The sequence below is a fragment of the Pseudoliparis swirei genome, chromosome 8, assembly GCF_029220125.1.
Source record: "Pseudoliparis swirei isolate HS2019 ecotype Mariana Trench chromosome 8, NWPU_hadal_v1, whole genome shotgun sequence".
Taxonomy (NCBI): domain Eukaryota; kingdom Metazoa; phylum Chordata; class Actinopteri; order Perciformes; family Liparidae; genus Pseudoliparis; species Pseudoliparis swirei.
Genome location: NC_079395.1, coordinates 364,654 through 389,657, shown reverse-complemented (window position 1 = coordinate 389,657; position 25,004 = coordinate 364,654). Strand labels below are relative to the sequence as shown.

The window sequence follows — 25,004 nt, the reverse complement described above, 5'->3', positions numbered from 1 at the left end:
GTCCGGGCGGTGAGGTTTCAGCTTTGCAGCGGTGTCCCCGCCGTCCCTTTCATCACGGCCCAGTTCATGAAGAAAACCCACACAGTCAGTTTGCCTCAGCAGCTGCTAGAGGAAGACTAGAGGCCTTTAGATTGTATCATGGTGGAGTTAATGGTTGACAAACAAGAGAAACATGTTCTGTTTAACCTCCTGTTACCTTTACATTTTCTAACATATTTTACCCTCGGGGTCAATTTGACCCCAGTAATTAAAACCACCAGAAAATTATTAGAATTAATATTGCTTCCCAAGTTTAAGTGTGAGGTACTTTATGTTTGTTTGTTGACTACCTAAATAGCCCTTTAAATAAATAAAAAAGTTGATATTTCTTATATGTTTGACACAGTGAAAAACAGCCTGGGGTCAAATTGACCCCAAAGAACACCGACATTAAACATTGAATGGGGTCAAATTGACCCGAAAGGTAACAGGAGGGTGAAACATTCTGTTTAGGATGAAGATGTATTAATGTTCCATATGGAAGAAAACTGCTAAATAACTGCTGAGTTGCAGCACCATTGTATAGAAGAATGTATAAATGTATATATCCGTCTTTTGTCATAAATCTCTATGTTCTCACAAAATATACCGAGAATATCTGTAATGTGTGATTAATCATGATTAATCCACAGAAACCTGTGATTAACCTGATTAAAAATTTTAATCGTTTCACAGCCCTAATATATATATATATATAACCAGGAGTGAGCTGTGTTAATGAGGTCATTTTGCAACTGCCTGCCTGCGTAGCGGAGAGACACTGTGAGACTGAAGAGTGAGGAGGGTCCTTCCTTCCATTCCTTTCCTTCCTTCCTCCTTGCCTGACTTCATTCCTTTCTTCCTGGCCTCCTTCCCTGGCTTCCTTTCCTTCCTTCCTTTCCTTCCTTCCTTGCCTCCTCGCCTGTTGTCCTTCCTTCCATTCCTTTCCTTCCTTCTGTGCCTTCTTGCTTGGCTTTCTTCCTTCCTTTCCTCCTTCCCTCCATCCCTGGTGCCCTTCCTTCCTTCCTTTTTATTCCTTCCTTCCCTTCCTTGCCTGGCTTCCTTTCCTTCCTTCTTTCTTTGCCTTCTTTTTTTTCGAGGACAAATCAGGGATTTTCAATGTTAATATATATTTAGTCTTCAAAAGTTACATTGTCATACCTTTTAAAGGTTTAACATTTTGGGAAATTATGTCTATTTTATCTTTCAGAGATTGAAGATTACAAGAGGCCACTTTCATATCTGCACGATGGACGGGTCCAGCTTCTGCTGGGTTAGCTTAGCTTAGCACAAAGACTGGGAGCGGGGGGAAAGAGCTAGCATCACAAAACACGCTGACCTCTACAAAGGTCACGAAGTAACAATCAAAATATAGAAACACGAAGTAAATCATTTTCTAATATATAAAACTATTCTTAAATATATATATGAATATGTATATATTTATATATATATATATATATGAATATATATATTTATATATATATATAGATTTATATTGAGTGTTAAAAATGTTTAGGATGAATTTAGGAATATATATTAATATAAATTATTATAACAAAATATAAAAGTTAGGTAATATTAATTAATTAATTGTATCCGAGTCATTTTGGTTATATTGGATAAATTCCCATGAATTCAATTTTTATTTATTTTTTGGTTAGAACCAACTCATAAAACAAAAACATCTCCTTTGGGAATATTTTGTGTTTTCTTTCATGTTCTTTTCGATTTTCAATTAAATGTTTTTTTGTGTCATGAGAAGGCAGCTTGTGGAAGTTTTGGTGTCTATAAATATAAAATTAAAGATGTTAGCATGAGCCATTATTTCTTGAAAACCTTGGTTGAATCATGAATAATGTTGTTTTTGTCTCCTATCTTAAATATATATATATTTTTGCAACATCAAAAACACCAAAAACTCTAATTTTCTCTGTGAATTACCTCTTATTAATCAGACTTTCATTAGAATTGATCTTCCATCTCCAGATGCAAAAGAATATTTTCTGCTCAAGGACCCTCCCACTGCTTCCCCTCACTGTCATGCATTCATTATTAATGGTATTCACGGAACATGGTCTTTCATTTACATCTTTTGTCCCAATAATTAAACTGTGTGCAAAGCATTTATGGATGAAAGGACGGTGGAGAATATTAACGGGAACTGTAAATCATACGTGATAGTTGAAATACTTTGCTGATTATTTATCGCAGGTAATTTATTTATTTTTTACTGTAATTTGATTAATACTTTAATCTCACATATCTACATTGTTTTTAATCAGCAGAACAATGTAATATCTTAAGGTTATATTTGCATAATATATATATATATATAAATATAGATTCATGTGTATACGTATAAATATATATTTATACGTATAAATATTTATAAATATGTATATATATATATGTATACATATAAATATTCATTAATATGTATATATATATACATATAAATATATATTTAAACATTAATATTTGTAGAAATATGTATACATATAAATATATATATGAATATATATACCTGTATATGTGTAAATATATATATATACATATAAATACATATTTATTTGCATAAATATATATTTATATTAGGGCTGTCAATCGATTAAAAAAAATTAACTAATTAATCGCACACTTTGAAATTGCGATTAATTAATCGCGATTAATCGCGATTAAAAGTTTGTTCCTTCTTTTTAAAGACAAAACTTCACACAGAGCTGTGTTTTCAAAGAGGCTCCTACATATACAGTGCCAGCGAGGTATTTAATATCGTGGATGATAAATTGTTTCTTCAGTGAAACATCAGATTCGTAAAAAAAAAGAAGTATATTGAGACCCCATTGGTCCTGTCATCTTTACCACTGAACAGCAGAACCAGTGGCCTTGGTAACTGACTGACATTCACATATGTCACGTTCACCCTCTGGAGGCTCATTTTATACATTTCACAAAAAAATGTAAATTCACCTTTTAAAGGCGTTTTCATATGACACATACCCATGTGTTCTACATCAAACATTCCAGAACAATCTCAGCTCTATTCAATGAGGCTCATTGTCCTGGTGCCGTGTTCTCTGTGCTCTGACTGACAGGCTGCTAATGAGCCTCACCTGTGAGGTGGGAGGTCCTTTGTGATTTACTGAGTGTTCATTGGTTGTTTTTTTTCCCGAAATGTTGACAGACAAACGGATTGACAAATCACGTTGAAGGTTTCGTGTGACGAGTTCTTTCCGCGCCGTGTCACCCGACACGTCTCCCCCTCTGTTCCTCTGTGTATCAGAGGGGGAGACGGGAGGAAGGAGGAGGAGGAAACCCGAACTGAACCCCCAGTTGCTTCCCGGGCGCATCACTGCAGCCCACTGCTCCTTAATAATTAAGGATGGGTTAAATGCAGAGAACTAATTTCCCCTTGTGGATTAATAAAGTTAAAGAAAAAGAAAAAAGAAAAAAATTTGCATTAATTGCGTAAAAATATTTTAGTGCGTTAACGCGGCCAAATTAATCGCATAGATTAACGCGTTAACGCTGACAGCCCTAATTTATATTTATAAATACATATATATATATATAAATATATATTTATATATAAGAGTTGACCCAGACTCACTCGTCACGGCATTGTGAAAAGGACTTGGGGGGCCAAAGGTCAGTCGAATCGAGCGGAAATCAGATTAGCTAACGTTATTAATCCTCAGTGGAGAAACTCATTGGCCACCAAAGATTCACATAGACAACGAGAGACGCAACAGACAAGCAACAACACCAGAAAAAGGCTTTTATAAAACAGGAGCGACATCAAAAAGATGCTAAAGCTAAAAAAACAAACCACCGCTTTTCTTTTAATGTGGATTTTTGCTCATTAAATTAAATTGAGCCCAGAGTAAACGCATTGAAAACATAGACTGATACATATCCCTCTTCTACCCAATCAGTTACCATCAAAACGCTCAACGATGTTGCAGAGCATTTCTTTCGATGACTGGCTCCCATCTGGTTGTTCATTTAATTGCTGGCTTTCCCAATGAATGGTGATGAGATGATTCAAAGGAAAGGTGGATACGGACACTGTGACGCGCAAACATTTCGTCACGCTCGTCTTCTTTGAAACAATCAACACAAACGACTTCCGTCGCGAATGGAATCAAAAAAAGGGGAAACTTTTTGGGATCCGGACTCCACAGAGGCGAACGGCTCATCGGGGAACCATATATATATTTTTTTTAATGTCATCCTCCTAATAAAAGTGTTGGCTCATCTCATCAGTTTTTTTTTCATTTTTTCAAAACTCACCCCAACTTCTGTCGTCGTTACGTCTTTTCACGGATTCCCATCGTGTTGAAAATGAAGCAACATCGGAGTCTTTTATTTTGAAGGCGACCTCTAAATTTAGATAACCTTGTTGGAGAGGAGGAGGTGTCCACTTCAATTATGCGAAATCCCGGTAGTTCACTACAAGTTCAAAACGGGGAGCGCTTTGAAAATATTAAATCCAAAAATCTTCTTTTTCTATAAAGGTGCGAGACACAGAAAAAAAACATTCATGTGTTCAATCGTGCAGCAATGTTTTTCTTTCTTTTTTGTTGTTGTTTTTTCCCCGGGTAAATACCAGCAGTGGAGATTTAGTCACAAAAGGACATTTAAAAACATCCAAACGTACACATTCATTCCATCGGAGAAAATAGGACAAAGGCGGCAAGCGGATGAGTGAAGGAAATGAGGGATGACGAGGAAAGATTGCCGAGCTCAGCAAACGCTTGATGGACTGGGAGAAAAAAGAAATCATTTTCGGGGGACTCAATTTACGAAATGATGCAGGTATTTTTAGAATAATTCCAAATCTGGTGGTGGTTTGATGTCAAAGCTCTTATTTTATATGAAAGGCCCTGATTGGTTGATGGCGTGCAACGTGTAGCTCTATCACTTTACTCCCTCCACTTCATTATTTAACAATACTTTCACATTCAAATTAATAACAATACAAGTATCAGCTGAAATCAACATCTCTCTTTCCCGCCCGTCTCTCTTTTTCCTGCTTGTCTCTCTCTTTCCCGTTTGTCTCTCTTTCCCGCTCATCTCTCTTTCCCGCTCGTCTCTCTCTTTGTCTCTCATTCATTTGTTGTCATTTAAGGTTATATACTGTATGTTTTGGAATTCTCATTGTTATTTTAAATACGACATTTTCTCATTTTCTAATGTCTATAGCGAGATTTCACAAAATGTGTGTTTTGTGAAAGTCCTGGAATCCCATTTATCAACATTTTGCAAAATACAACTGACACATCCCTTTTTTCTTTTTTACACTTGAGTAAATAACTCTTTTAATCTTTCTCCCCTCCGATGACGTTGACATGGAAAGAAGCGAACTGGGAGGATTCTGCAACGAATGACGCTCCTCATCGCCTCAAAAGCACGAAACCTTCCACGTCCGAATTATCTCAACTTTCGGGACTTTGGCTGAAAAACGGACAAAGAAAATGTGACGCCCGGAGAGTGTTGGTAGTTTAGTTAGTTCCCGTGTGTCAATAATCAATTATTCGGAGCAATGTCAAACATCTGTCCTCGGTGCGTTGGTGCGCGATGTTTTTTGTTGTTTTCGTCTTAAATACTGTTTTCTGCTGTGATTCCCGGAGCTCTTTCACCAGAGAAGAGCTCATGAACATCAGGGGAACAACTCCAGCGGATTTATTTCCAACGTTTTTAACTTCTGTGGAGTTACTGGACATTTTTGTAAAGTGTGCTCACCTTTAGCATGGTGAGGCGCCGCCCGGAGAGGAAGCGTTCAGGGGCGCTTATGCGGCTACGGAGCACGGGGATCTCGTACAGCTGCGGGCATATTTCTCTCCAACGTCCGCTCACTGTGCAACAAACTGGACGAACTCCAGCTGCTGGTGGGGAGACAGACTTCTCCTCATCCTCCGTCCTGTGCTTTACGGAATCATGGCTAAGTGGATCGATACCAGATTCTGCGCTCCAGCTCGCTGGCTTCCAGCTGTTCGAGCGGACCGGGTCACGGAGCTCTCCGGAAAAACAAAGGGTGGAGAATCTGCTTTTACCTCAACAACGGCTGGTGCAACGACGTAACGGTGATCCTACAGCACTGTTGCCGGACCTGGAATCTTTATCATTCACTGCAAACCCTTCTACTCCCACGTGAGTTCGCTTCATTCATCCTGGCGGAGTTTACATGCGCCCGCGAACGTGCACGAGGCACAGCGGACCCTCGCCGAACAGATACGGTGTGTGGGCGGACCTTCCCGGACTCTTTAGTTATTGTACTGGGATTTTAACAAAGGAAACCTCAGCCACGAACTCCTAAATATAGACAGTTAATTGAATGCCCTACTAGAGAGAAGAGCATTCTGGACCACTGCTACACAACAATCAGCAGGGCCTATCACGCCGTTCCTCGAGCTGCACTGGGAAACTCTGACCACGTCATGGTTCATCTGATTCCCTCATACAGGCAGAGACTAAAGCTCTGCAAACCTGTGGTGAGGAAGTTCAAGAAGTGGACCAGTGAGGCTCTGGAGGATCTAGGCGTGCTTGGACTGTACTGACTGGGATGTCTTCAGGACTGCTACCAACAGCCTGGATGAGTACACAGAGGCTGTAACTTCCTACATCAGCTTCTGTGAGGACAGCTGCATTCCATCCAGCTCCAGGGTGAGTTATAACAACGACAAACCCTGGTTCACAGCGGAGCTCAGGAAGCTAAGACTGCAGAAGGACCAGGCATTCAGGAGTGGGGACAAGGACCTGTACACAGAGTCAAAATACAGGTTTAGCAAGGCGGTGAGAGATGCTAAACGACTGTACTCTGAGAAACTGCAACAGCAGCTCTCAGCAAACGACTCTGCTTCTGTCTGGAGAGGGCTCAGGCAGATCACCAACTACAAGCCCAAATCACCCCACTCCATGAACAATGTGCTTCTGGCAGACGAGCTCAATGAGTTCTCCTGCCGCTTTGAAAGACAATGAGTGCGGTTACATGATGGTATAATTCGAATCTTGCTTTAGTCGGACTATGCTATCTTTTGGGGGATCAGCTGTTATCCCAATATACATGGCAGTGAGTAATTCGAATCATTGGCCGAAAGCATGTCATATCCGATACGATAGGTGGCGCTGTTTTCATTACAACTCGTGGTGATACAGCCATTTCCGCTTGACCTCTTCACCACCACCAACAACAACATCAACATTTCGAGAAAGAACCATGAACTTTAGTATGTTCAACTCCTTCAATACATTAAGCATAAATTCTGTCTGCTCTTGGTCCAGAAATGTGTGGTGGCTCTTGGGTTCTCCATAGCGTTGTTTGCGGCGCCGCCGCTCCCATAACGCCCACGACGCGCTGCGGGTGGGGCACCAAGCCCTGGGGGGGCACCACAAAATAGGCAACTAATAAAATCCTCATAGTTATAATAATTATAATGCCGATATTATTTCAGTCTAGAAATATTAGGCGCCTTTAGGCAGAAAACAGGCAGAACAAGAGATATATTTAATCGCTCAGCAACTCCCCGTTAACACTTCGGGTCGTCGCATCGCTCTGCCGTGATGCGCCCGACACATCCGCACACAGACCCTATCTCAGGGGGGCATCATGAGGAGTTATGCTTAGGGCACCAACATGGTTAGCAGCGGACTGGTTATTTGTTGCAACCTGGCCGGCAGAAACAATTTATCGTCTCTTCGACTTCCGGGTCACGACATGGGAGGGAGGAGGGGCGGCGGGATCTCGAGCATGCGCAAAGGCAAAGTCAGTTCGAATCAATTCAGAGTTACATGCCGCGAGTCGAATTATCAACTGGATCGGACCGAGCTATCCAGGGTGTTAATCGGACGGTCGGACCGCACATAGTCCGACTAAGGTGTTTACATGAAACGGATAATTCGATTTCAGTCCGACTAAGCCAATAATTCGATTGCATGTAAACGCACTGAGTGGAGCAGTCCTGAGGCAATCCCCCACAGCCCCATCAACAAGCCACAGACCATCAGCCCACCCTCCCCCAGCCCATCAGGGGCTCACACCTCTGGGCACCCTCCATCAACTCAGCGGCGACCCTCGTCATCCTGGAGAAACCGTCAACAGGCTGTTCAAAAGCAGAACCCCAAAGCAGCGGGCCGGACTCCGTCTCCCCTCCACCCTGAAGCACTGTGCTGACCAGCTGTCTCCGGTGTTCACCGACATCTTCAACACCTCCTGGAGACATGCCACGTTCCAGCCTGCTTCAAGGTCTCCACCATCATCCCGTCCCAAAACCCAAGATCACAGGACTCAATGACTACAGGCCCGCCCTGACCTCTGTGGTCATGAAGTCCTTGAACGCTGGTCCTGTCACACCTCAAGACCATCACCGACCCACTCCTGGACCCCTGCAGTTCGCCTACAGAGCCAACAGGTCTGCAGGCGACACAGTCAACATGGCCCTTCACTACATCCTCCAGCATCTGGACTCCCAGGAACCTACGCCAGGATCCTGTTTGTGGACTTCAGCTCTGCTTTCAATACAATCATCCCGTCCCTGCTGCAGGACAAGCTCTCCCAGCTGCACGTGCCCGACTCCACCTGCAGGTGGATCACAGACTTCCTGTCCGACAGGAAGCAGCACGTGAGGCTGGGGAAACACGTCTCAGGCTCCCGGACCACCAGCACAGGTTCCCAGCAAGGCTGTGTTCATTCCCCTCTGCTGTTCTCCCTGTACACCAACAGCTGCACCTCCAGTCACCAGTCCGTCAAGCTCCTAAAGTTCGCGGATGACACCACCCTCATTGGGCTCATCTCTGGTGGGGACGAGACCCACAGGTGGGAGACTGACCACCTGGTGACCTGGTGCAGCCAGAACAACCTGGAGCTCAACGCTCTAAAGACAGTGGAGATGGTTGTGGATTTCAGGAGGAATGCAGCCCCACCCGCCCTCTCATCCTGTGTGACTCCCCGTCGCTGTGGAGTCCTACCTTCCTGGGCTCCATCATCTCCCAGGACCTCAAGTGGGAGCTGAACATCCGCTCCATCACCAAGAAGGCCCAGCAGAGGATGTTCTTCCTGAGGCAGCTGAGGAAATTCAACCTGCCAGGGAGAATGATGGTACAATTCTACACGGCCATCGTTGAGTCCATCATCTGCTCCTCCATCACCGTCTGGCACCCTGCAGCCACAGCCAAAGACAAGTGCAGGCTGCAGAGCATCATCCGGCTCGGCCGAGAGGGTTATCGGCTGCAATCTGCCTTCCTCCAGGTCCTGTTCACTTCCAGGTCACTGAAGGGCCAGAAAGATTGTCGCTGACCCTCCCACCCTGGACACTCCTGTTCGAGTCCCTCCCCTCGGGAGGAGGCTGGTCCATCATGACAAAGACCACCCGCCACACCAAAAGTTTTTCCCGTCGGCAGTCGGGCTCATCAATGGACCCGGGACTGACTGACTGTCACCCCCAGGACTACCACCTCTTCTTCCACCTTCCTCTCTCCTCCTCCTCTTCCTCCCACTCCTCCTCCCTCCTCCTTCTTCTTCCCTCCTCCACACGTCACTTTAACATGCACTTTAACTTGAGGCCTCCTCCATACACATGCCACTTTATTTACATGCACTTTAACTTACACACGCACGCGTAACATACATACACTTTTAACTAAAACACACCACTTGAAGCACACACCCAAACACTTTCACATTATTTGTTGTCTTTCTGTCGTGTTGATTGTTGTTTGTTTGTCATGTCCAAATGTTGCACCTTCCACCAATAAAAATTCCTCGTTTGTGTAAACATTCCTGGCAATAAAACTGTTTCTGATTCTGATTCTGATTCTGATTCTGATATGGTGGAGTCTTATTTGTGTGCGAGGAGCGTCTCAATTCACCTCAGACTGAAAACCAGTGTTCTACTGCCCTCTGGTGGTCGGAGGCTGCACACTGCAGGCCAAACACAAGCTATTGAGCTGGTGTGGAAAAGAAAATTAGTTTTTAAAATAATCACGCTACACAAATAACAAATATGAAACGGATATGTTATTAATGCAGCGGTAACTGAGTAAATGTACTTTACTACTGTGTTAAAGTAAGTTACCCAGTTAGTCTGACTTGAGTGTTTTCATTTGATGCTCTTTTATTCTTCAACTCCACATTCAAAGGGAAATATATTTATTTTCACTCGACTGCATTTATTGCAAATAGTTTTATTTATGTATTAAATAGGTAAATGAAATATAAATAAGCATGTTATAATTAAACCACACAGCAATGTCACGAATGAACATTAAAATGCATCGATAGCAATAATCTAACAGTATAATATGTAATAATATAACGATGACTGAGCCCATTTTCGCCCAACGATAAATACTTTTGGAGAACCACTTGGTGTTCGTGTTCTCATAGAACCTTGCAGTCTTTGACTGGAGCCAGAACCTTTGAGCAGGATTCTTTTGTCCCGGAGCGTGTGTGTTGCTGCTCGTCTTTCTGACGTAAACGACCTGAAGACGTCGTGACGCCCCGATGGAGCCGAGGCCACGCCTCCTCCTGAGGATGGAGCCGAGGCCACGCCTCCTCCTGAGGATGGAGGAGAGGCACAGCGACTCCATCACTCGGGGCAACGCCGCAAAGGAGAGGTCCTGTCTGTGAGGGACGAGGCGACCGGAGAAGCAGACAGGCACACAGACAGGCAGACAGACAGACAGACAGACATGCATGACACACAAAAAGAGAGAGAGAGATAAAGAGGCAGACAGATGTCCAGACAGACACACAGACAGAGAGACAAGGGAGTGGGAAGCTCACCTGGGCCTTTCTTCCTGTAGTCAGACACACCTGAGAGAGCACACGGTGAGAGAGCAGCCATCTTAGCGTGGGCTTTTTATTGTTGCTGTCAACAGGTACATTTTATTTAGTGTAAGTGGGCGTGACTCCTAAATGACCAACACATTGTGTGACTGTATACGTTATGTTTTTATTTAACCCCACATGCTTTACTTTCTTGTCTGTGCACTTTGATGCATGTATTAAATGTAGAAGTGACTCCACCCGTCTGTGAGTCCTGTGTTTCCGGTCCAGTGGCCTCTGGCCCCAGTGCATTCTGGGTGTTTCCCTGAGGGGGAACCAGAGGGTTGGCGCCTCGCTTCCACAGCGACACCGTGAGTCAGGACACAGTGGACCGGAAGAGCAGAAGCACTCAGCTGGGGAGCGCTCACCTCTTTCACATCCCTGGTTCAGACACTTAAAGGCACAGCACACACACCACATGCAGGAAACAGGGTCACACTCGTGACCTCCAGAGGAGCCGACCTCCGGGTTTGAGAAGTGAAGCCGACGCACGGAAAGAACCTGAACGTTACATGAAACCTTCAGTGAAGTCTGTGAGACGTGTTGGACCACCACCTCAGTTATGGAAAAGAACCACGAGAGATTTACTGATTGATTATGATACTTTATTTTATAATGCAACACAGTACATCATGTGTACGTTGATTGGGAAAACAACAACAACAACATTTATTCTCACAAATGTATTAATATAATAATTTGCATGAAGTTCTAAGAACAAAATATCTCGGATAAAGAAGCTCTGGTGCTTTCTCTCTTTAAGACCCATGCAGAGGAAGAGAAACTTAAATTAAAGAATACATCAATAACAATATTCATCAAACATTTAGAGCTCAGAGCATTTTACATTTCCCTGCAGATAAATATGAGTTCAGGTAAACAAAGAGCATCATGAGCAGTGAGAGCCTCCATGACGCAACACACACAGGAAGGAGCGCCACCTACAGGAACTCAGACACCTACACAACAACAAGGAGAAGATGGACAAGTCCCGCCCACAAGGTTTGATTGACAGCTGAAGAAAAGTCTGCTCAGCGACGATGATGGAAACAAAATAAGTTTAAGACTTAAAACACAGACTTTAACCAGATGTCCGTGAACTCACTTCTGTCTATTTGAGTTTACTGAACTCAGCAGTGTCTCCAGAATAATAATAATAAAACCCAAGTGCAGCATAGAGAGGCTGAGTGAATGTGGTCTGGACTCTGTGGAGGAGAGTCATGTTGTCAGAGACGCTGTAGAAGGACAGAACACCTGCTCTGTGATCCAGGTACACTCCTAATCTGGAGGACCGAGGACCAGAGACGGGAGTTTGGACTTTGTTGTGAAGAAATGTAAAACTGTTATTGAAACAAAGTAACGTCCAAGATTTATTATTGAATCCAAACAGACATTCATCCACTCTCCCTGTTCTGATGATATTCTTGTATGAGACGGCTACATTAACTCCTCTTCCTCTCCACTCCACCTCCCAGTAACAACGTCCAGTCAGACTCTCTCTACTCAGGACCTGACAACATGTAGTGAACCTGTCTGAGTGACTAGAATAAGACTGTTCTTCACTCATAACTGTTGCTTTTCTGTTCCCATCAGATAATAACAGCTGTGTGTGTGCTGTGTTTGGATCCAGAGTGATGTCACATGAATACCTTAAGAATCCAGCTCTGGTCTCGGGCTCTGCTTGTGAAGGAGACAGTAAATCGTCCACTTCAGTCACTGCCAGTGAGACGTTTGTCCACTTGTCCCCCAGAACGTCCTGTAGTTTATCTCTGACTTCTGACACAGCCGCCACGTCCTCAAAGTGTCTCAGAGGACGGATATCGATGCCGGACGAGTGTGTAGACTCAGCGTGGTGACAGTGAGGGGTAGTGGAGTAGAAACTGCTTGAGATCCTCTGTGTGTGACAGCAGCTTCAGCTCAGCCTCGTTCCTCTTCAGCTCAGTGATCTCCTGCTCCAGCTTCTCCTGAAGCTCTTGGACTCGACTCACTTCAGTTCTCTGCCGGGATCTGACCTGCTGCTTCACGTCAGAGCTTCTGTTCTCCATGAGCCGGATCAGCTCAGTGAAGATCTTCTCACTGTCCTCCACTGTTTTATCAGCAGAGAGGTTGAGGGCCTCCACCTCCTGATGGAGCAGCTTCAGGTCTTTCTCTCGGTCCTGGATTCTCTGCTGGATGTCGAGTCGACTCCCCTCCAGCTCTCTCTGCCTCTCGGTCCTTTCTGCTGCAGCTGAGACTGTGTCGTGGCCTTTATGTTCATCCATTAAGCAGAGGTAACAGATACACTGCTGATCAGTACGGCAGAAGATCTTCATCTCCTCATTATGACGAGAGCAGATGTTCTCCTGGAGCTTGTTGGAGGGCTCCACCAGCTTGTGTTTCTTTAATGGAGGTGCATCATAATGAGGCTGGAGGTGTTTCTCACAGTAAGAAGCCAGACACACCAGACAGGACTTGAAGGCCTTCAGTCTCCTCCCAGTGCAGACATCACAGGCCACATCTTCAGCTCCAGCATAGCAGTGGTCAGCAGGAGCAGCTTGGAGTCCAGTCTTCTTCAGCTGCTCCACTAGAGCTGCCAACATGGTGTTCTTCAGCAGGACAGGCCTCAGTGTGAAGGTCTGCCTACACTGAGGGCAGCTGAGGAGTTTCTTCCCCTCCTCTTCCTCCCAGTGGGCTTTAATACAGTTCATGCAGTAGCTGTGTCCACAGGAATAGCCACTGGATCCTTCAGGAGATCCAGACAGATGGAACAAGAGAAGGTTTCCCGATCCAGCTGAACTCCTTTCTGCTCCATTTCACCTCTCAGGAGCAACGACTGTCTGAGTTCCACTTCCTCAGAAGCGACTCTGCTTTGACTTCTGATGTGAACAACATGTGACGGTTCAGTGAGCGGCGTGTCAGCTCTAGTGGGAGGGAACCAGGAAGTGTGTGGACAGAGTGCAGCCGTCTGTGCTTGAGAGCAGGAGGTAGAGGGTGGGGCTTATCAAGCTGTACTTCATTCCTGGAAGAGGAGCTGAAAGAGGAAGTGAAGAAAAAAATAGGATATTTAATATTCAAAAAACAAAGTTTAGCATCTGAAACATCCCAAAGGATAATAAATGTTTTTTCAGTCTGACTGAGTAGCAGGTTAACGTTAATGAAGCAGATGATCACGTGGAGCACCACTTGATATCAGATGGAGAGCTGCCCACAGGGTGAACCACACGGATGACTGACCACCTTGAAGATTATTATTCATTATAAATATACACTACCATTCAAAAGTTTGGGATCACTTAGAAATGACTTTATTTTCAAAGAAAAGCATTGTTTTTTTCAATAAAGGTAACATTAAATTAATCAGAAATACACTCTCTACATTGTTAATGTGGTAAATGACTATTCTAGGTGGAAACGTCTGGTTTCTAATGAAATATCTCCATAGGTGTATAGAGGCCCTTTTACATAAACTATCACTCCAGTGTTCTAATGGTACATTGTGTTTGCTAATCGCCTTAGAAGACTAATGTCTGATTAGAAAACCCGTGCAATTATGTTAGCACAGCTGAAAACAGTTATGCTGGTGATATGAGCTATACAACTGGCCTTCCTTTGAGCTTGAATTTTGTAGAACAAAATACTTCAAATATTAATCATTATTTCTAACCTTGTCAATGTCTCGACTATATTTTATATTCATTTGATAAATAAAAGTGTGATTTTTCATGGAAGACACAAAATTGTCTGGGTGATCCCAAACTTTTGAACGGTAGTGTATGTGTGTGATCTTAATTGATTTTTGTTGAATCCCAGTAAAACCTGAACTATTTAATTTGGTGCTTTTTCCCCACAATAATTGAGCTCTGTAGCTGAACCTGGTGACTAGTCCATAAACCTGAGTTACAATAATTAAAATAGAGCCACAGGTTACACATCTGTAGTCCTAGAACCACACAAATGGACCCGTCCTGACCCTTTCAGTCACGTGGGTCGAGGTCACCCAGAGGTCAAACCCCATTACAGTTTTTATCAATTGCTAAAACACTAAAACCCATTGGTTGAACAAAGTTCTCAGACGCCTGAACTCATTTAGCTAACTGTGCAGTCTGTTGTCAATCCCGTAAACTATTTCACATGGTAAAACACAATTTGCAGATCTCACTTAGACTTTTCAGCAAAACTCTAAACACATCCTCAGTCTCAAAACACATTCTGCCCTCTAATGCACACGTCATCCATACTGTAAACACAAGGGGCAACGATGAAATACAAAGAGAGAACACACGTCATGGATCAACACAATCACTCTAAATGGATTTAACTCGTATCAAATGATGTGACACAACCAAAATAAGCCAGTGGAGAGCAAACAGGTGGTTGAAGGCGGGAAGGAGAAAGTCTGAGAATGGATAGAAGAAACAATGTGAGAGGATGAGGGCAAGTGTGTATGCAAGGTGGGCGACGAGGAGGAAGAGGAGGAGGGCGTATGAGAAGTGGGCGACGAGGAGGAAGAGGAGGAGGGCGTATGCGAGGTGGGCGACGAGGAGGAGGAGGAAGGTGTATGCAAGGAGGGCGACGAGGAGGGCGTATGCGAGGTGGGCGACGAGGAGGAAGAGGAGGAGGGCAGATGCGAGGTGGGCGACGAGGAGGAGGAGGAGGCGAGGGCGAAGAGGAAGAAGGTGTTTGCGAGGTGGGCGACGAGGAGGAAGAGGAGGAGGGCATATGCGAGGTGGGCAACGAGGAGGAAGAGGAGGTGGGCGAAGAGGAGGAAGAGGAGGAGGGCGTATGAGGTGGGCGGCGAGGAGGAGGAGGAAGGTGTATGGTGGGCGAGGAGGAGGAGGAGGGCGAGGTGGGCGAAGAGGAGGCGTGTCACGAGGTGGGTGAGGAGGAAGAGGAGGGCGTATGCGAGGTGGGCGACGAGGAGGAAGAGGGCGTATGCGAGGTGGGTGAAGAGGAGGAAGGTGTTTGCGAGGAGGGCAACGAGGAAGAGGAGGAGGGCGTATGCGAGGTGGGCAACGAGGAGGAAGAGGAGGAGGGCAGATGCGAGGAGGGCGACGAGGAGGAGGAGGGCAGATGCGAGGTGGGCGACGAGGAGGAAGAGGAGGAGGGCAGATGCGAGGTGGGCGACGAGGAGGAAGAGGAGGAGGGCATATGCGAGGAGGGCGACGAGGAGGAAGAGGAGGAGGGCGTATGCGAGGTGGGTGAAGAGGAGGAAGGTGTTTGCGAGGTGGGCGACGAGGAGGAAGAGGAGGGCGTATGCGAGGTGGGCAACGAGGAGGAAGAGGAGGAGGGCAGATGCGAGGTGGGCGACGAGGAGGAAGAGGAGGAGGGCATATGCGAGGAGGGCGACGAGGAGGAAGAGGAGGAGGGCGTATGCGAGGTGGGTGAAGAGGAGGAAGGTGTTTGCGAGGTGGGCGACGAGGAGGAAGAGGAGGGCATATGCGAGGAGGGCGATGAGGAGGAAGAGGAGGGCGTATGCAAGGTGGGCGACGATGAGGAAGAGGAGGAGGGCGTATGCGAGGAGGGCGATGAGGAGGAAGAGGAGGGCGTATGCAAGGTGGGCGACGAGGAGGAAGAGGAGGAGGGCGTATGCGAGGAGGCGATGAGGAGGAAGAGGAGGAGGTGGCGGTGGGCGAAGAGGAGGAGGAGGCGGCGATGAGGAGGAGGAGGAGGGTGTACGAGGGTGGCGTGAGGAGGAAGAGGAGGAGGGTGGGGTGGGCGAGAGGAGGAAGAGGAGGCGTGCGAGTGGGGCGACGATGAGGAAGAGGACACAGAGGGTAACCCGTGGCGACCCTGGAGCAGCAGCCAGAGACCAGGTGATGGTCCACAGGCAGCGAGGCAGCAGGACTTGGACTCAGCCCGATGTGAGCCGATGTTGTGCGTCGCCATGGTGACGTTCAGGGGCGGGGTCAGGATGCTCCCGTCTCGGTCTCGGTGGTCACATGTTCTGGACTCCGCTCTCTGCAGCTGCTTCAAAGACACACAAGAGGCTTCTTCCCCCGGCGCCTCAGGAGAGGACATGTTGCTTGTGATGTGGAAAGTGCTCCGCCCGGAGACCAGAAGAAGCCCGTTGGTGACATGTTGACTCCTTCACTGGAGGAGTGTCGACTGCAGGAGGCCCGCAGTGCATTGGAGGCTGGATCATGGACCATGAACTCACCGTGGGGCCTTGACCATCCTGCTTTCTATTGTTACGCTGACAGGACGGACTGACCAATACATGTTGACTGGTTGCAGCTTCATCCCAACAAAGAACAAGAATGACCGTCTGACCGAGACAAAGGACACGCTGTGAGCTGCAGAGTGCAGTCCTGTAACAATAGGGTACAAGGAGGAGGAAGAACAAAAGAAATGCAGAGAGCAAAGCACAGGAGTAAATCTATCAGTGTGTAGCGACTCATCAAACATGTTTTCCTTCTTTGATTAAAAATCTACTTCTCCCTGAGAACTATATGTTTTGAACAATGTGTTTTCTATTTATTGGTGTATTGTTTACTGACTGCTTGGTAGTGAATATTATATGGATCACTTTGTTCATGATTTGAAAGCAGTGTTTGATTTTGAGCACAGGTCAAACTGTTTTGAGTTTCAAGAAATGTGTCTTAGCAATCGAGAAAAACTGAAACACTGGACACAGAGAAACATCCCACGTCACTCACAGCCACGCCCCCTTCGTCACGGTCCAAATCCAAATCCACCATCGATCCTGTCCAACAGAAGTCCGTCACGTTTACAAGACAGAGTTCAGGAGATGTTCACCCCCGAAAGAAAGAATAGAAGAAAGAGACACGTGCCTGACGCTACACGGCTACGACCAGATCACGTGACTCACCGTGTCGCCCTTGTTCATGTTTTGGTTGTTCAAAGTTGAATTCATGTTTCTTTCGGCTCCCCCGCTTTGCGTTCACTCACTGGCAGCTGGGAAGATGCGTTCAGGGTCCAACAGCCGCCTCCTCCTCAGGGACAACTTCAATAACAAGAAGAAGGAACACACACACACACACACACCGGGCCGACGATTCGAGGCTGAACTCCTTTCTGCTCCTTTTCACCTCTCAGGAGCAACGACTGTCTGAGTTTCACTTCCTCAGAAGCGACTCTGCTTTGACTTCTGATGTGAACAACATGTGACGGTTCAGTGAACGGGCGTGGGCGTGTCAGTGGGTGGGAGGAACCAGGAAGTGTGTGGACAGAGTGCAGCCGCCTGTGTTTGAGAGCAGGAGGAAGAGGAGGGGCTTATCAAGGAGAGGAGCAGTGCAGGTCAGGTGCGGTTCCTGTGAATGTGAACTTTGTTCCTCATTTACAGACAAAGACTCTGTTACAACCTGCTCCATGTTTTACATCACCTCACTTTATTCATTTTTGAGAAAATATCCAAAATGCAAAATATTTATTTTAACAACTATTTGCAAATAACCTAAATGTAATTCCAATATGAGTTTTAAAACAGCGTCATCACGTGGGAGGGTCTCCAGCTGCCTGTCAAGAAAACACAGGAAGTCACTCACTTCCTGTTAGTTCATTCTGTAGGCAACTTGTAGTTTACAGACCTCGTTGGGATCTCCCATCATGCACTGGGCCAGGCAGTCCGTGGAGAAGCAACTGCAAGCGCCTCGCTCTCGTGAGATTGTCGGTGCCCAACGTGATCATGTGTGCGCGGATGTGTCAGCGCGTAACACGGCAGAGCGATGCGCGTTATGGGAGCGGCGGCGCTGGGCTTTGCCCAGAGGAGTGAAGCAGCGAAATTTGTAGACATAGAAACACTCTCAGACAGAAGCTTGCTGTTACGTGCGCCTGCTGCCAGTCTGACTCCGCTGTTTTGGGTGAATGACGTCACGTGCGACCTGGAGGTGTTAACCACTTGTGTGCCAAATCTTTTTTATTTTAAATTAACATTCTAATTAAAAACATCCGGGGCTTTAGCCCCGGATGTTTTTTAGCCTAGGGACGCCACTGAGTCTCACGCTCAATGCGTGACACTTGAGACAGGGTGTCCATGGTCATAAAAGTCTTAAAAGTCTTAAATTGCTTTTCCTAAAAATAAGGCCTTAAAAAGTCTTAAAGTCTTAAATTCAGATTGGATTGGTCTTAAATTTTTTGGGTGTCATGTCATTACGAATATGAGGCATTCTGTTCCGCCAGGTCCGTATTTTGCTCGGCCGCCTTGCAGTGTCTCTGGTGTCACCGGGGCCACGCCCCTTCTCTTAAAGGGGCCCCACGTATTCAGTCCCATCCCCTACAACGTGAAGCATCGACTAGTTTAGAAAACATGGCAGGATGCAAGTTCAACAACGGCTTGAAAAGAACGAGTGTTTCTCGTCACGGTGGGTGAAATGCTTCTGAAGCTGCGTTGTGTGTCGCGAGACTTTCCAGCGGTGGAATCTCACGAGCAGAGCAAGAAGCACAGAGACGAGCGAAGGCCGCCAGCAGCGCCAGACCCGGCTGCAGAAACAAATTAGAGGGGGGGCATTAAATTTTTTGGGGGGGTCACACTTTTTCATGCTACATTTTATTTGCTTCAACGGCTCTGTGGCTATTCCTACGGTGCTAAAAACTCATATTTGGCTCTCATTAAAAGGGGCAGTTCATCCCCAAATCCAAAAACAAACAAACAGTAGTGTAGTGTTATGTCTATTTATTTAAATGAAACAGACAAAATAGACAAAAAATATAATCTCAATAATATATATATATATAATTATATTATAATAAATATAATATAATATCAAAAATAAAATCTAGGTAACATAACTTAATTCTTTCATTAACACAAGAAAGAAAACCAATAACTATTTACAAAAAAACTCAACAATACTGCTAGCATTCCTGCAAAGAGGATTAACGATGCGGACGGGCGAGCAGGAAACAGCACCATGCAACACCCATTCCACTAGAACGATGATTACGGAAGTCAACACTGAAGTAAGCATTCATGCAAGGAGGGTTAGCTACAGCAACTAGGGAGCACAAGGAGCACCAAGCAGTGTTACCTTCTTGCACTGCAAAACTCAAAATGTTACCAAGAATATTTCTTTTTCCAGTCAAAATGTCTAATTTCACTGAAAATAAAACACATTACCCAAAAAGTAAGTTGTTTTTCACTTGTCACTTGCTAATTTTCAATTGAAATAAGTAGAAAAATATGCCAGTTTATTATTAAAAGAAAATAAATAAAGTGAAAAGTGTAATGAGACATTTTGACTAGAAATAAGACAAATATTCTTGGTAAGTTTGAGTTTTGCAGTGTCTGAAAACGCAAAATATGGAGTATCTATGAGGTCAGAGCTGGTTGATGTGGCCAGGAGAAGGAAGTATGGGGTCGTCTGGAGCTGCTACATCCATGACCCAACCTCAGAAAAGATGATGAAGATGGATGGATGGATCTGTGAGGTGTTGTCCTCACACATCAGGCAAAGTTCATATGCTGGTGGTAACCCTGTTTGTTGAGAGAGAGAGAGGAAATGAGGTCTAGGTTTTAAAAGCCTGGAGGAGACCTCAGAAATAAAACAGACAAAGGTTTAATAACTCACTTTTAGTAGAGTGGCAGGCGGCGTTTGTGGACTGTGTGAAACCTCCTTAAAACACTGTCCTTCCACTCATTCCTAAATTTCCGAGTCAAGTCCTTCTCAAATGCCAACTGGATCAGATTGGCCTTGCGTTGATGAAGCATAGTTAGGCGATGTTCTGTGTAGACATTTTTGAGCGTGGAAAACGAATTTTCACAGGACGCGGTGCTGGCTCCAAAAGTCAGGCCATGTTTAAATGCTGTGAAGACGGTGGGCATTGCTTCCAGCGGCCTCTGGAACTGTTTCAGAATCTGTAAGGATTGAGAAATTAGGTTGAAATCAATATAATAACCATAATGATTCCCCAGACACCAATATACATTAAAATATGTATGCAGTTGAAAAATTAAATAAATGCTCATCTCATTGAACCTAATCATGTTAGATGTGATGTTTGACTGCTTGATGATGGCTTGATGCCAAAACATATCAGTGTTTTAAAGGTCCCAAATGACCATGCCATGACATTAAAGGCTATTTAATCCTTTTAAAAGGAGCCTTATAGCTTTTGAGATTTTGAATACAATAAAACAAAATTGAACTTTCGACTAGCCTTAATCACCTGTTTCATTGTCCACTTCTCCTCATCCGGTGGAGAAGACTCTTTCATTTGTGCCCTGAGGAAGTTGCGGCCACCTCGAATTCAGAGTCCACAGCAGGTGTCTTGGTGAGGTCAAGTAAAGGCTTCACCTTGCTGGCATCCAAGAATGTCGCTTGTGCAGGATCCAGGGCATTGAGTGCCTCCATCAGGTCACAATTATGTTTCCAAGCGATTTTTCATTTCCCACATACTGAGTCAATACAACTATAATAAATCCTGCGTAGCTCTGTATCATCAGTATCTACTCGTGCAGATTTCCTCAACAACATAGTCAGCAAGGGCAGAGTTTTGTGCTTCCTCTTTGATGGTCTTGTTGTAACATTGTCACAATGTGCCAGGATTGTCTGGAATTCTGTCTCAGTGCGGATATTCTCAAGACAGGTGCATGCACTGCTGATGAGCTGCAAACCTAGAAGAAAATACAAACCTCCTTATTGTTACTGTACAGAATATAACAAAATTAAAAGTGCAGCATTACATGACAAGACGGAGAAATGAAACAAAACAAACACATCCAACAGTAAGTTCTAAAATATTGTGTAAGATACTGTACATAAGTACACTTTTAATTACATTTTTCTAGACTAACAAAAAATATATTCTTTCTTTACCTGTAGCCAGATCCATGTGTTCAGACTGCAACATCTTATTTGGGGGGTCAAGATACGAAAGGATCTTGTGCACCATCTCAGCAATGAACTTAAAGCTGGGCTCAGACATGCTATGCCACAACCCCGTTGCTTCAACGCGCACATCTGCTCCAAATGCCCGGGTGCTGGTGATCTCTTGGAACAGTGTGGATAGGTCATCAAATGATTTCAGAATGACTGAGACTGTAGAATACAAAAAACAACAACTTTAATATCTTCAGGCAGGAATCACAAACATAGAGCATCATCATTATCAACTATCAACTATGGACCATCAGTCCATATCAACATACCTGTAGCAAAATGTCCACTCCATCGCTGGTCCAGTAGGCGCTTGAGTGTCTCCTTTAGAGAATGGCAACGGTCGGTCTTCTGCAGAACTTGTACAGCATGTTACACACACTGAAGAAATCCATCACTGCCTTTTCCGCTGCCAGGGCATGGGTGACCACCAAATGCAGCTGATGGTTATAACAGTGGACATATGGTATCTCTCTGTCCAGTTTTTGCAGCAGTTTCTGTACTCCTCCATGTTTACCCGACATGAGTGAGGCACCATCATATACCTGACTGAGGATTTTCTCAGGGCTCAGGCCAGCTGTGGTCAGTTCTTCTATGATGGTGTCAGTCAATGTAACTGCATCTCCCTGGTCAGCAGTGGCTATTGTTAGGAGGCGCTCAGTTGGTTCACACAGTTCATTCACAAAGCGGAGAACTATGGAGATATTCTCTCTCCCTGTTGGGTCTCTGGTTCCATCCGCTTTTAAAGTGTAGTACGAGTCTCCCACTTCTTTTACTATGTGCTCTCTTACTAAAGCACTCATTATGTCTATTAAGTCATTTTGAATGTCGTGACTTGTGTATCTTGCATTGTGAGGAATAGATTTGGCTATCTTTGCTAGTTCTGCATCTTTCCTTAATGCAAACTCAAATAGAGACAAAAATAGCCCACATCCATCCTCATTCATTCCACTGTATGCATCGTGGTCACCTCTAAAGGGCAGTTGGTTCACAGCAAGGAACTCCACAACATCAATAATTGCAGACAGATAATATCTGTTGCGCTGCAGTTGGTCGGTGTTAATTAATGTTGAGATTTCCTTACTTGTGTGAATCCGTCTTTCCTTGTCCCTCCACATGGCATCACAAGTCAGGTGCTCTTTGGATGCAGCGTGCTTGTGGAGTCCTTTTCCAGTTTCCACCGCATGCTTCCAGTCACGGAACCCAGTTAGAGTGAAGGTTGAGTCAGTGGATCTGGGTCCCTGAAACATTCTGCATGGGTAGCAGTATGCAGCATCTGCCTGAACTGAATACTCCATCCATGAAAAGCTTCCATACCAGGAACTGCAAATGACCTTTTTTTTCCTGAGAAAAGGCGCGGAGGAAAGTTCTGCATGGACGGTCTTTGGGGCTTCTCTGTGCCAAGGTCACTAGGCTGCAATAACCTGTTGCTGTTCCTCGCAGCTGCAGGAATGTTACCGTCAACCGTGTTGTTGTTGTTGTTGTTGTTGACGTCTTCACTCACGTTTCTTGCATGCGGAGTTAATGTTACGCTGCTTGGCTCCCAGTCCTTGTGCTCCCTAGTTGCTGTAGCTAACCCTCCTAGCATGAGTGCTTACTTCAGTGTTGACTTCCGTGCTCATCGTTCCAGTGGAATGGGTGTTGTATGGTGCTGCTTCCTGCTCGTTCCCGTCCGCATCGTTAATCCTCTTGGCATGAACGCTAGCGCCTTATTCTTCTGAAAGAAATTCCGAATATCCATAACGGTTGGTGGCGACGCGACGGCGGACGGCGTAACGTTACTGATCTGTTGACAGCGATAGTATGATTCAGTGACCCGTGACCCGCCCCCTCTACCTGTAATTGGCTAACACGTTGCTAGGCTGGTTGGATTGGTTGAATTATAGGATCGACGAGTCGAGATAGGAATAATAAGATGATGGCAGGCTACTCCGACGAAAAAAACAAAACCCAAATAAAATAAGATAAAATAAATAGCTTCTAGTCCAGGGCGGGCACGGCTCACTCATTGGGCGGGCACGGCCCCCCAATGCCCGCCCATGCCGCCGGGTCTGCCGCCGCGAGCTCCTGCTCCGCTGCTCGCAACGACGTCAACGCTACAACGCTGGAGGTCACCGGAGGAAATCCAGCGCCGTGCAACAAAGAGCTCATCACCGAAGTCCAACAGGGCGCCGTGTTCTTCATTCTGTTCCACGAGACTCTGGACCAGACCACTGCGAGCAGACAGCTGGACTTCATGTGCTCTTGGTGAAATGACCACCTCCCGTCAGGATCCTGTGGAGCTCATGGGCCATGACACCAGGACCTACTTCAGCATCTCAAAGTAAGTCTAACATAAATATATGTATTAACTAACCTCATGTATATGAGTATGTGTTTCATATAGTTAAGCTTTACTCATGTGTCAAGTTAATAACAGCTATGGATAGGCGCACTACACATGAATTAGACTAATTAAAAATAGTTTTAGAATGGTAGTAAGTAGAGTGGTGTTTACCTGTCAATATGTCTAAATAGTGTTCACTCGGCTCAAGGGATGGCTCACGTTGCTTAATTTGTAAAAATAGTATTCATTCCTATTTATCCAGTCTGACATTAATCTGAAATGGTGGTGTCATAAGAGATGTGGTGACTGTTGTTTGGCTAATGTCTGCCTTTTTTATTTCTTTTTTCCAGGAGAATGGACCAAATGTCAACTGGAAGTTTTTATATTAATACAGTTTGAAAAGGATTGTTTTCCTAGTATATTCACAAAAGCTCAGGAGTAGACATGAACCTGTGCACAAACATCCATCACATAGAGACATAAGAACACACACACACACACATACATTCTATTATGTAAATGATTTGCATTTTAAAAGCAGCTGGAATTGTTATTTATGTTATTTTATAGATTTTTTTGTTCAAAAGGAACTATGTTGCCTGTATTTTTAAAATATATTTACTTGATATAAGCATTTGTTCATGTTCTGAAAATTTATTAATAAATATAATTTACAACAGCAATGACATTTGTGTTATCCTTTTGCATTACACCATACTGTTAATTTTAAACAGACATCAGTGTGTTTACTTTGAATTAGTTTATTTAGATTAATGTATATTTCCATCGTAAGTTAGGTCTTAAATTTTATTTCGACGTGGTCTTAAAAAGTCTTAAAAAGTCTTAAATTTCACTGGTTTATTCCTGTAGACACCCTGTGAGAGCCCTGAGAATGTTTAATATTAATTATTACACCATTAGACCGCCATTACATTTTTCCTCTCGCGCACCCCCTAGAGACAGCTCGCGCACCCTCAGGGGTGCGCGCACCACACTTTGGGAATCCCTGCTGTAGAGG

At 44.9% G+C, this 25,004-nt stretch overlaps 2 long non-coding RNA genes and 1 pseudogene across 2 annotated transcripts; all 3 read right to left on the bottom strand.

Annotated features, from left to right (window-relative positions):
* Positions 1–11,429: 11,429 nt before the first annotated feature.
* On the bottom strand, positions 11,430–13,664 carry LOC130198261 (tripartite motif-containing protein 16-like; annotated as a pseudogene).
* Positions 13,665–20,152: 6,488 nt separating this feature from the next.
* LOC130198269 (uncharacterized) lies at positions 20,153–21,149 on the bottom strand. Its single transcript, XR_008832601.1, has 3 exons — positions 20,951–21,149; positions 20,353–20,639; positions 20,153–20,258 (listed from the first exon to the last, which is right to left on the bottom strand). It is a non-coding gene; the product is annotated as an uncharacterized LOC130198269 (long non-coding RNA).
* Positions 21,150–21,290: 141 nt separating this feature from the next.
* Positions 21,291–22,013, bottom strand: LOC130198271 (uncharacterized). Its single transcript, XR_008832603.1, has 3 exons — positions 21,933–22,013; positions 21,601–21,822; positions 21,291–21,398 (listed from the first exon to the last, which is right to left on the bottom strand). It is a non-coding gene; the product is annotated as an uncharacterized LOC130198271 (long non-coding RNA).
* Between the last annotated feature and the right edge of the window lie 2,991 nt (positions 22,014–25,004).